Raw genomic sequence first — 11,848 nt, 5'->3', positions numbered from 1 at the left:
TTTCCTTGAATAAATGTTCACAAATTATTATATGCCTTGGTTTCTTAAAACACTAATTTTTGTTAACTTTTTCTAGTGTTCTCATTGCTTTTTATAAGAGAATTTTTTGAAAGTTCTTATGCCACTATTTCCATTGATGTCACTTAATGTTTTCTATTGAGATACTAGACATTGGCACTCTGTAATATAAAATTTAATTTTAAGAAGGTTTTAGTTTTTTTATGAAATCCTTGTGGGGAACATATAGAAATTGAGCTGGATAATAGTACAATTAAGCTTATTCATAGTTAGATAATATAATCAATGAGTTGATTAATAAAATTGGTTTAGAACTAAAGAGAAGTCTCCAGTGGCTTGGTTTTTGCTCTCATAATTGAGCAGCTTCTGAACAATTTGGGTAAATACATAGAATATTTTTTAAGTCAAACATTCAAAAGTAATTTTGATGGATTTTATTTTTTAATATTTTGATAGGCTGAAACATTCAGCAAAATAAATGTATAATAGCAAGACCCAATATAAGTCCTGCATTTGTATTTTTTAAATTAATTATATCCTGCGTTTTAGCGGAAGCAAATTTAACAGCAATTTGTAATGGAGAAAGAAGAGAAAAAAATAAAAAAGGAAGAAAAGAAAAATAGTTTTAGTTGACCACCAAAATGCTATGTCCTAATAATACAGCAAGTTATGGCTGATGCACACACATACACATCAACTGCTCTCAGAAACACTGATTAGTAATTAATTCAAAAGATGTTTGTTGAGCACATGATATATGCAATCTACTCTGTTAGATACTATTGACATGAGGATTTATGAGAAAAATCTTGGCTTTGTCCTCAATGAGATCACCATTTAAAGAGATAAATGAAAACAAATCATAAAAAATGCAACAAGTATTATATCACAGATCATCACAAAATGGTAAGGGAACACTCAAATAGCAAGATTAATTCTGTTTGAAAGGAATAGTCTGGGCAAGTACATTTTAACTGGCACGCAAGGGTTTGAAGATCATTCCAGGGACTGAAAATAAATTGCATGTACTGAGCATTTACATGGGTTTGGTCCTGGAGTAAACAATAAAAACAAAGCAGTCATGTCTTCCCTTGAATACCACAATCTAGTGAGTCACCCCCACCCCCAGCAGAAAGAGCTTTCTAATCCCCTCCAAGTAAAAATTAACTGAAGGGTCTTATTTATTAAATTGGCAAATTACTTCTGCTGATGACTTTTCCTAGTTTCACACTGGTGACAGGTAAAACTTCAATTCACTCTGTGACAAGTTCTATGGAAATATAGTGGGGTATTATTCAGTGAATTAGAGAGGAGCAAAAAGGATTATAGTCATACGCAACTACTCATAAAACCCTAATACGAAGCTAGTATAGTCATCAGACTTTTAATTAAAGCTTTGAAAGTAGTTCTACCTCGATAATATGTTGGATTCCTCTGAACTTATTACACAAGCGTTTTTCCAGTGAATTGCTACAGCAGCTTTGAGCACTGAACATGATTTATAATATCACAGATTGGATGACAGATAATGGTGGAAGCTAAAGATAATAAATAATTATTGGTACCATCTGGACTCATCGAAAAACATCCTTTTAAAAAGTGCATCTCAGAGCTCTACAAAAATAGAATTTGTGCAAAGAAAACAAAAATGTTAAATTTAAATTAGATGGGAGCAAAGATACTAATTAAGAATTCACAGGGGAACACAGATCTAATTTAGAAGCAATTGACACAAAATTATTCATAAAACAGGATGGTTTTTCAGATTATCATCTACATTGATGAAGTAGAATAAGCTCTCTATTAATCTCTTCATTTCAAAGACAGTAAATGCCACGTAATCTAAGCTCTGGGGTCACCCTGATAGTTTTTCCAATTTTCAACTGAAAAATCTGGTTACTATTGACATTGAGGCACATTAAATTCACTGTGAAAAATACAACAATTATATATGCATACAGGCTATTTATTCTGTTCAGGTCTTTCTGCATCAATGGGGAATGAGTTAATCATACAAAAATGTTAGTGGATGGCTTTGTAAAGATATTAGATTTGGTGATCCTTCTAAAGGTGTAACAGCATTTTTTTTTTCTTGGTGCCTAGCTCCTTCCTAAGGAAGGAGAGGGAACAGGCTAGAATACCTATACATATTTCTGTCTGTGTTTCTCATAGAAGCAGCTCACAGAACGGAATTCCAAGAAAACAGTTTTAAGGGCGGTAGTCACCACAAGTGCATGTAAATATTTGCCAAGTGCCTATAAAATACAACACACACATTTTACACATAGCACTTTACGCTATTTTATTCAATTCACAACACATGCTCAAAGAGAATATTATCTCCATCTTCCAGATAAGGAAGCTGACTTGCCCAAACTCAGATCTGTTTATATTATTTCTACAACATCATGCAATAAATGAAAAGCTACAGGAGCAGTTAAACGGAGTCACTTGAAAATACAGGAGCTAGACCAGATTGGAAGCTGGAGAGCTGCAAATCGCATGGAACAATCAGGACACACTGTGTGTGTAAGGATAGGATTCAGGAGCACTGTTTCTTTCCTTTTACAGATGCTTGGCAGTCTCCCAATGACATGACCTTAAAGTGGGAGGTCTATGTTGAACAGCTGCCATGATCATATGTTGACAAATTTGTTACCTAATAAATCTTTATTTTACTTCTCTGAGAAGCTGCTGCAATTCAGTAAATATCTTCGTTGCAGTAGCTTGATTGGAAGACATCAACACCTGAAGAAGCAGAGATACTTTTTATTATGATAAAATGACTTTGCTACTTTGCTAGCCATTGATCAGATTATTGTTACTGTGTGTTTAAAACCCACAACTTGTTTGTCCCTGCTAACATACCAAAACATTTTTATTCACAGTTTACTTCAGATCACTGAGCATGAACTAAGATTATGTTTGTCATCAATGAGAAAGTAGAGATAAGGAAATTAGCAGACCTGTCAGCATGAAAACTAAGATAGGTTTGTTTCACCTAGAATATGGATAAACACAAAATATGCCTTGCTCTGAATTTCCATAATTTATTTACATGCAAACAAATCTCAAGTGTGTGGGGAGGGGTTGGGGGAGGGAATATGTATCCAGCCCAAATTCTCCCCAGGAGTTTAGACAAGTGCTTACTGAAAATTCTCTTTAATATCCTATGTGAATCACAATCTTGATGCACTAAAAGCTGAATTTAGTTTCTTCCCTTTCTTCCTATCCAACCCCATTGCAAACACCCTTGCCTCTTAGTAACTAACACTAGTAATTTCAGGCATAACTCTGAAATTTATCCTTAACTACACTTCTCCCTCTCCCTGAACCCTGTACCCCCAAAATCCTGTTCAGTTTATGCCAATCCCTTATTCCAACCCAAAATATTTCTTCAGTCTGTCTACTTCTTTCCATCCCCATTACTGCCCTAACTTGGCCACCTTCATCTCTTAGTGGACTTTTCAATAATCTCCTGACAGCTCCTCCCACCTAAAAATGATCCTTTAAAAATGTTAATACAATTAGATTGTTCTCAAGCTTAACATCCTTCTATAGCTTTCTGCTACTGTTATCATGAAGAAAATAATCTTCCTAACATTGTACCTCATATGTCATGAATCACTCAGAGATACTCCAGCCATTCAGATCACCTTTCAGTTCCTTTCTCCAAGTTCTTTCTGGCACCAAGGCTGTCATCCATCTGTCCATTCTAGTTAACAGCTTCATCCCGCTGTTTCAACCTAGACATGACTTTCCCCAAAAGATTCTCCCTAACCTGTGTCCTCCCCTCCTTGTCATCATCAGATTTTCTTAGCTTTTGCTAAACTGCACCTAGCCCTCCCTGTATCTTAGCCATTATCACATTATATTGTAATTTTCCAATTGTCCGTTCTACTAGATAATAAGTTCTAGAAGGAGAAGGACAATGACTGGATTAATCACTGTTCTATCCCGTTTCTAATGTAATGCCTAATACTCAGTTAATGTTTAATTAATATTTGCTGAATAATTCAATGAATAGGTATTACTTGGCAGGCAAGGTATAAAGGAATCTAATCACATCGGACACTTTCAATATTTGGCTCTCCCTGCCTACAGAATTAAGTTAAACTCCTTAGCGTGATCTGCAAGACCCTTTCAATTTGATTCCAACATTTTGGTATCATCTCCTGTGATTTCCTCATTGGTCTGTTGAGAGTTCCCCAAACAAGAATTCCTTTTGGTTTCATACTTTTGTTCCTTTCATCCCTAGTATTGAATATATTTTCTTACTGATATAGGAGTTAAGGAGAAATTATTTAGGCAGATAGTGAGGGCATGGGAGTCCTTGGTACAGTTTTCCTTTTAATGAAAAGCAGCCCTCAAATCATTTTCTTTTCTAACAAAGAGCAGCCTGTAAAATCGAGCTGCAGACATAGACAAGCAAGCTAGAAGCTTGCACGGGTGAATGCCAGTAGTTGTGCCAACAGGAAAAGACTACCTGGGACTAGGCATGTTCAAAGTGGTGGCTCCATCTTCCCTTTTCCTTTCCAACCACGTGTGCAGTAGGGAGCAGACAACACGGTGCCTGCCAAGTAGAAAGCCCCTTTGCATAATAAAAAGATTTGGGTGGGGTGGCCAGCTTCCCCAAGGGCTAATTAAACATCACATTTGGTCCAACCAATCTGTGGGCCCTATGTAAATCAGACACCACCTTTCAAGCCTGTCTATAAAACCCAGTGCACTCCACTACAGGCCAGAATTCCATTCAAGTGTCCCTCTCTCTCGCAAGAGACAGCTGTTTTCATTTCTCTTTCTTTTGCTTATTAAACTTCCTCTCTTAAACTCACTCCTTGTGTGTGTCCCATGTCCTTAATTTTCTTGGCATGAAGCAAAGAACCTCAGCTATTACCCCAGACGATGTCACCACTTCATTACCTTTTAACCTTCTAAATCTACTTAGTTTTCAATGTTCAATTCAATTTCCATTGCTTCTCTGGAGCTGTTTGTAAGCCCCTCAGAAAGACATGATCTTGTCTTACACTCAATATGCCTAATACAAACCTCTGAAAAAGCATTTCTCATTCTCTTGTAATCTGTTTGCTTATGCATCTTATTTACCAGACTCCTGGAAAAGGAATGATATTCTGTCTGAAACACCCCTGCCTCCATAGCCCCCAGAACATGGTGGATACTTTGCTAATTTATGCTAAGGAATAAACTTCCCACCTATGATCATTCACTGTTGTTTTTGAACTTGCACTTGAACTTTCAGTTTCAAAAGACGATAATCTTACTATATTTGTTCTTCAAATTTAAGGTAATCTAAGAGGCACCTTAGGTTATTGTGCACAGCATGTTAAGTAATTATTCAACTCAACACTTGAAGCCTGAAAGGACAACCATACTCTAAACACCATTAAAATGTTTCTTACTCATCTCCTGTATACATACTATGTTAAGCTGAGTCCTAGAATTTGTATTACCACTCTAGTACCTAATATCAGATTTAGTAATAGAATCTACTGTCAACTACCTAACTTTACCACTACATGAAAATTGAAGACTTGTCATTAGCATTGATCTTTTGTAGATTAGAAAGATGGATCATTTTTCTGCTGGCTTAATTTACCAAGATTCAAAGAAAATTGCTCTTTCTTCATTTTTCTTGTGTTAGTACCAATTATTATGAAATATATTGCCAGAAAGTAGTAATTGAGGTAGAAAACACACATTTGAAATGTTTCTGTCAAGTAAGCAAACATGTCTGTCAAGTAAAAGTTGTGTGAAATTTCTTTCACACAACTTATTTTGCAACTTTTCCTGTATGTGTGTGTATATATTAGTAAATATGTCACATGATTTTAAATACACTCCACCCCCCTAAATATATTCTGATCTTCCCATTCTGGCCACATCATGGCAATACCAGTTACTGCACTTACCTCATGCTACAAGCAACTGTGAAACATGACAAAAAATATAAAGCAAATGTTTTCAGATACTGGATAGCAGGCAGCTTCAGATTCTAATACTTGAGAGAAGGAAAACATGTGTCAGCCCCACTACCATCACCACATTCTTTTTGCTTTCTGCCACTTATAGGACTTCTATGCTAGGCACTGCAGTCTCACTGAGCTGAAGAGGCAAAGATAAGAGTCTAGATCTAATGAAATTGCTGGAATTTAGGGCTGTAAAGTGGGAAAAGTTTGAATGGGTGGCAGGATTTTATGTATAGTTTCACCACACATCAAGATCAAGAATTGAATTTAGCAAGGCTCTGTGGTGACAAGAATGACTGCTACAAAGGTAACAGCCAAACAGAAATTTTAATAAAATTTAAATCCCAACAGCACTGGGAAGTGTTAGAATTCCAGCCAAAGTGAAAAGAGCTTTCGGGAATTAGAGCCAAGATGGCTGAATAGGAACAGCTCCAGTCTACAGCTCCCAGTGTGAGCAAGGCAGAAGACAGGTGATTTCTGCATTTCCACCTAAGGTACCGGGTTCATCTTACTAGGGAGTGCCAGACAGTGGGCACAGGTCAGTGGGTGTGCGCACCGTGCACTAGCTGAAGAAGGGCGAGGGACTGCCTCACTCGGGAAGCACAAGGGGTCAGGGAGTTCCCTTTCCTAGTCAAAGAAAGGGGTGACAAAGGGCACCTGGAAAATCGGGTCACTCCCACCCGAATACTGCGCTTTTCCAACGGGTTTAAAAAACGGCGCACCAGGAGATTATATCCCGGACCTGGCTCAGAGGGTCCTACGCCCACGGAGTCTCGCTGATTGCTAGCACAACAGTCTGAGATCAAACTGCAAGGCGGCAGCCAGGCCGGGGGAGGGGCACCCGCCATTGCCCAGGCTTGCTTAGGTAAACAAAGCAGCCAGGAAGCTCGAACTAGGTGAAGCCCACTACAGCTCAAGGAGGCCTGCCTGCTTCTGTAGGCTCCACCTCTGGGGGCAGGGCACAGACAAACAAAAAGACAGCAGTAACTTCTGCAGACTTAAATGTCCCTGTCTGACAGCTTTGAAGTGAGCAGTGGTTCTCCCAGCACGCAGCTGGAGATCTGAGAACGGACAGACTGCCTCCTCAAGTGGGTCCCTGACCCCTGACCCCCGAGCAGCCTAACTGGGAGGCACCCCCCAGCAGGGGCAGACTGACACCTCATACAGCCGGCCAGGTACTCCAACAGACCTGCAGCTGAGGGTCCTGTCTGTTAGAAGGAAAACTAACAGAAAGGACATCCACACCAAAAACCCATCTGTACATCACCATCATCAAAGACCAAAAGTAGATAAAACCACAGAGATGGGGAAAAAACAGCAGAAAAACTGGAAACTCTAAAAAGCAGAGCACATCTCCTCCTCCAAAGGAACACAGTTCCTCACCAGCAACAGAACAAAGCTGGACGGAGAATGACTTTGACAAGCTGAGAGAAGAAGGCTTCAGACAATCAAATTACTCCGAGCTACAGGAGGATATTCAAACCAAAGGCAAAGAAGTTGAAAACTTTGAAAAAATTTAGAAGAATGTATAACTAGAATAACCAATACAGAGAAGTGCTTAAAGGAGCTGATGGAGCTGAAAACCAAGGCTCAAGAACTATGTGAAGAATGCAGAAGCCTCAGGAGCCGATGCGATCAACTGGAAGAAAGGGTATCAGTGATGGAAGATGAAATGAATGAAATGAAGCGAGAAGGGAAGTTTAGAGAAAAAAGAATAAAAAGAAACGAGCAAAGCCTCCAAAAAATATGGGACTATGTGAAAAGACCAAATCTACGTCTGATTGGTGTACCTGAAAGTGACGGGGAGAATGGAACGAAGTTGGAAAACACTCTGCAAGATATTATCCAGGAGAACTTCCACAATCTAGCAAGGCAGGCCAACATTCAGATTCAGGAAATACAGAGAACGCCACAAAGATACTCCTCGAGAAGAGCAACTCCAAGACAAATAATTGTCAGATTCACCAAAGTTGAAATGAAGGAAAAAATGTTAAGGGCAGCCAGAGAGAAAGGTTGGGTTACCCTCAAAGGGAAGCCCATCAGACTAACAGCGGATCTCTTGGCAGAAACTCTACAAGCCAGAAGAGAGTGGGGGCCAATATTCAACATTCTTAAAGAAAATAACTTTCAATCCAGATTTCATATCCAGCCAAACTAAGCTTCATAAGTGAAGGAGAAATAAAATACTTTACAGACAAGCAAATGCTGAGAGATTTTGTCACCACCAGGCCTGCCCTAAAAGAGCTCCTGAAGGAAGCGCTAAACATAAAAAGGCACAACCAGTACCAGCTGCTGCAAAATCATGCCAAAATGTAAAGACCATCCAGACTAGGAAGAGACTGCATCAACTAACGAGCAAAATAACCAGCTAACATCATAATGACAGGATCAAATTCACACACAACAATATTAACTTTAAGTGTAAATGGACTAAATGCTCCAATTAAAAGACACAGACTGGCAAATTGGATAAAGAGTCAACACCCATCAGTGTGCTGTATTCAGGAAACCCATCTCACGTGCAGAGACACACATAGGCTCAAAATAAAAGGATGGAGGAAGATCTACCAAGCAAATGGAAAACAAAAAAAGGCAGGGGTTGCAATCCTAGTCTCTGATAAAACAGACTTTAAACCAACAAAGATCAAAAGAGACAAAGAAGGCCATTACATAATGGTAAAGGGATCAATTCAACAAGAAGAGCTAACTATCCTAAATATATGTGCACCCAATACAGGAGCACCCAGATTCATAAAGCAAGTCCTGAGTGAGCTACAAAGAGACTTAGACTCCCACACATTAATAATGGGAGACTTTAACACCCCACTGTCTACATTAGACAGATGAACGAGACAGAAAGTCAACAAGGATACCCAGGAATTGAACTCAGCTCTGCACCAAGTGGACCTAATAGACATCTACAGAACTCTCCACCCCAAATCAAAAGAATATACATTTTTTTCAGCACCACACCACACCTATTCCAAAACTGACCACATACTTGGAAGTAAAGCTCTCCTCAGCAAATGTAAAAGAACAGAAATTATAACAAACTATCTCTGAGATCACAGTGCAATCAAGCTAGAACTCAGGATTAAGAATCTCACCCAAAACCACTCAAATGCATGGAAACTGAACAACCTGCTTCTGAATGACTACTGGGTACATAACAAAACGAAGGCAGAAATAAAGATGTTCTTTGAAACCAACGAGAACCAAGGCACAACATACCAGCATCTCTGGGATGCATTCAAAGCAGTGTGTAGAGAGAAATTTATAGCACTAAATGCCCACAAGAGAAAGCAGGAAAGATCCAAAATTGACACCCTAACATCACAATTAAAAGAACTAGAAAAGCAAGAGCAAACACATTCAAAAGCTAGCAGAAGGCAAAAAATAACAAAAATCAGAGCAGAACTGAAGGAAATAGAGACACAAAAAAACCCTTCAAAAAATTAATGAATCCAGGAGCTGGTTTTTTTGAAAGGATCAACAAAATTGATAGACCGCTAGCAAGACTAATAAAGAAAAAAGGAGAGAAGAATCAAATAGATGCAATAAAAAATGATAAAGGGGATATCACCACCAATCCCACAGAAATACAAACTACCATCAGAGAATACTACAAACACCTCTATGCAAATAAACTAGAAAATCTAGAAGAAATGGATAAATTCCTCGACACATACATTCTCCCAAGACTAAACCAGGAAGAAGTTGAATCTCTGAATAGACCAATAACAGGAGCTGAAATTGTGGCAATAATCAATAGCTTACCAACCAAAAAGAGTCCAGGACCAGATGGATTCACAGCCGAATTCTACCAGAGGTACAAGGAGGAACTGGTACCATTCCTTCTGAAACTATTCCAGTCAATAGAAAAAGAGGGAATCCTCCCTAACTCATTTTATGAGGCCAGCATCATCCTGATACCAAAGCCGGGCAGAGCCACAACCAAAAAAGCAAATTTTAGACCAATATCCTTGATGAACATTGATGCAAAAATCCTCAATAAAATACTGGCAAACAGAATCCAGCAGCACATCAAAAAGCTTATCCACCATGACCAAGTGGGCTTCATCCCTGGGATGCAAGTCTGGTTCAATATACACAAATCAATAAATGTAATCCAGCATATAAACAGAACCAAAGACAAAAACCACATGATTATCTCAATAGATGCAGAAAAGGCCTTTGACAAAATTCAACAACCCTTCATGCGAAAAACTCTCAATAAATTAGGTATTGATGGGACGTATCTCAAAATAATAAGGGCTATCTATGACAAACCCACAGCCAATATCATACTGAATGGGCAAAAACTGGAAGCATTCCCTTTGAAAACTGGCACAAGACAGGGATGCCCTCTCTCAACACTCCTATTCAACATAGTGTTGGAAGTTCTGGCCAGGGCAATTAGGCAGGAGAAGGAAATAAAGGGTATTCAATTAGGAAAAGAGGAAGTCAAATTGTCCCTGTTTGCAGATGACATGATTGTATATCTAGAAAACCCCATCATCTCAGCCCAAAATCTCCTTAAGCTGATAAGCAACTTCAGCAAAGTCTCAGGATACAAAATCAATGTACAAAAATCATAAGCATTCTTATACGCCAACAACAGACAAAGAGAGAGCCAAATCATGAGTGAACTCCCATTCAGAATTGCTTCAAAGAGAATAAAATACCTAGGAATCCAACTTACAAGGGACGTGAAGGACCTCTTCAAGGAGAACTACAAACCACTGCTCTAGGAAATAAAAGAGGATACAAACAAATGGAAGAACATTCCATGCTCATGGGTAGGAAGAATCAATATTGTGAAAATGGCCATACGGCCCGAGGTAATCTACAGATTCAATGCCATCCCCATCAAGCTACCAATGACTTTCTTCACAGAATTAGAAAAAACTACTTCAAAGTTCATATGGAACCAAAAAAGAGCCCGCATCGCCAAGTCAATCCTAAGCCAAAAGAACAAAGCTGGAGGCATCACACTACCTGACTTTAAACTATACTACAAGGCTACAGTAACCAAAACAGCATGGTACTGGTACCAAAACAGAGATATAGATCAATGGAACAGAACAGAGCCCTCAGAAATAACGCCGCATATCTACAACTATCTGATCTTTGACAAACCTGACAAAAACAAGCAATGGGGAAAGGATTCCCTATTTAATAAATGGTGCTGGGAAAACTGGCTAGCTATATGTAGAAAGCTGAAACTGGATCCCTTCCTTACACCTTATACAAAAATCAATTCAAGATGGATTAAAGACTTAAACGTTAGACCTAAAACCATAAAAACCCTAGAAGAAAACCTAGGCATTACCATTCAGGACATAGGCATGGGCAAGGACTTCATGTCTAAAACACTAAAAGCAATGGCAACAAAAGCCAAAATTGACAAATGGGATCTCATTAAACTCAAGAGCTTTTGCACAGCAAAAGAAACTACCATCAGAGTGAACAGGCAACCTGCAAAATGGGAGAAAATTTTCGCAACCTACTCATCTGACAAAGGGCTAATATCCGGAATCTACAATGAACTCCAACAAATTTACAAGAAAAAAACAAACAACCCCATCAAAAAGTGGGCAAAGGACATGAACAGACACTTCTCAAAAGAAGACATTTATGCAGCCAAAAAACACATGAAAAAATGCTCACCATCACTGGCCATCAGAGAAATGCAAATCAAAACCACAATGAGATACCATCTCACACCAGTTAGAATGGCAATCATTAAAAAGTCAGGAAACAACAGGTGCTGGAGAGGATGTGGAGAAATAGGAACACTTTTACACTGTTGGTGGGACTGTAAACTAGTTCAACCATTGTGG

Source organism: Pongo pygmaeus, chromosome 9 (genome assembly GCF_028885625.2).
Source record: "Pongo pygmaeus isolate AG05252 chromosome 9, NHGRI_mPonPyg2-v2.0_pri, whole genome shotgun sequence".
NCBI classification, from domain to species: Eukaryota; Metazoa; Chordata; class Mammalia; order Primates; family Hominidae; genus Pongo; species Pongo pygmaeus.
The sequence above is the reverse complement of the archived record's forward strand: the minus strand, read 5'-3'. Positions refer to the sequence as shown.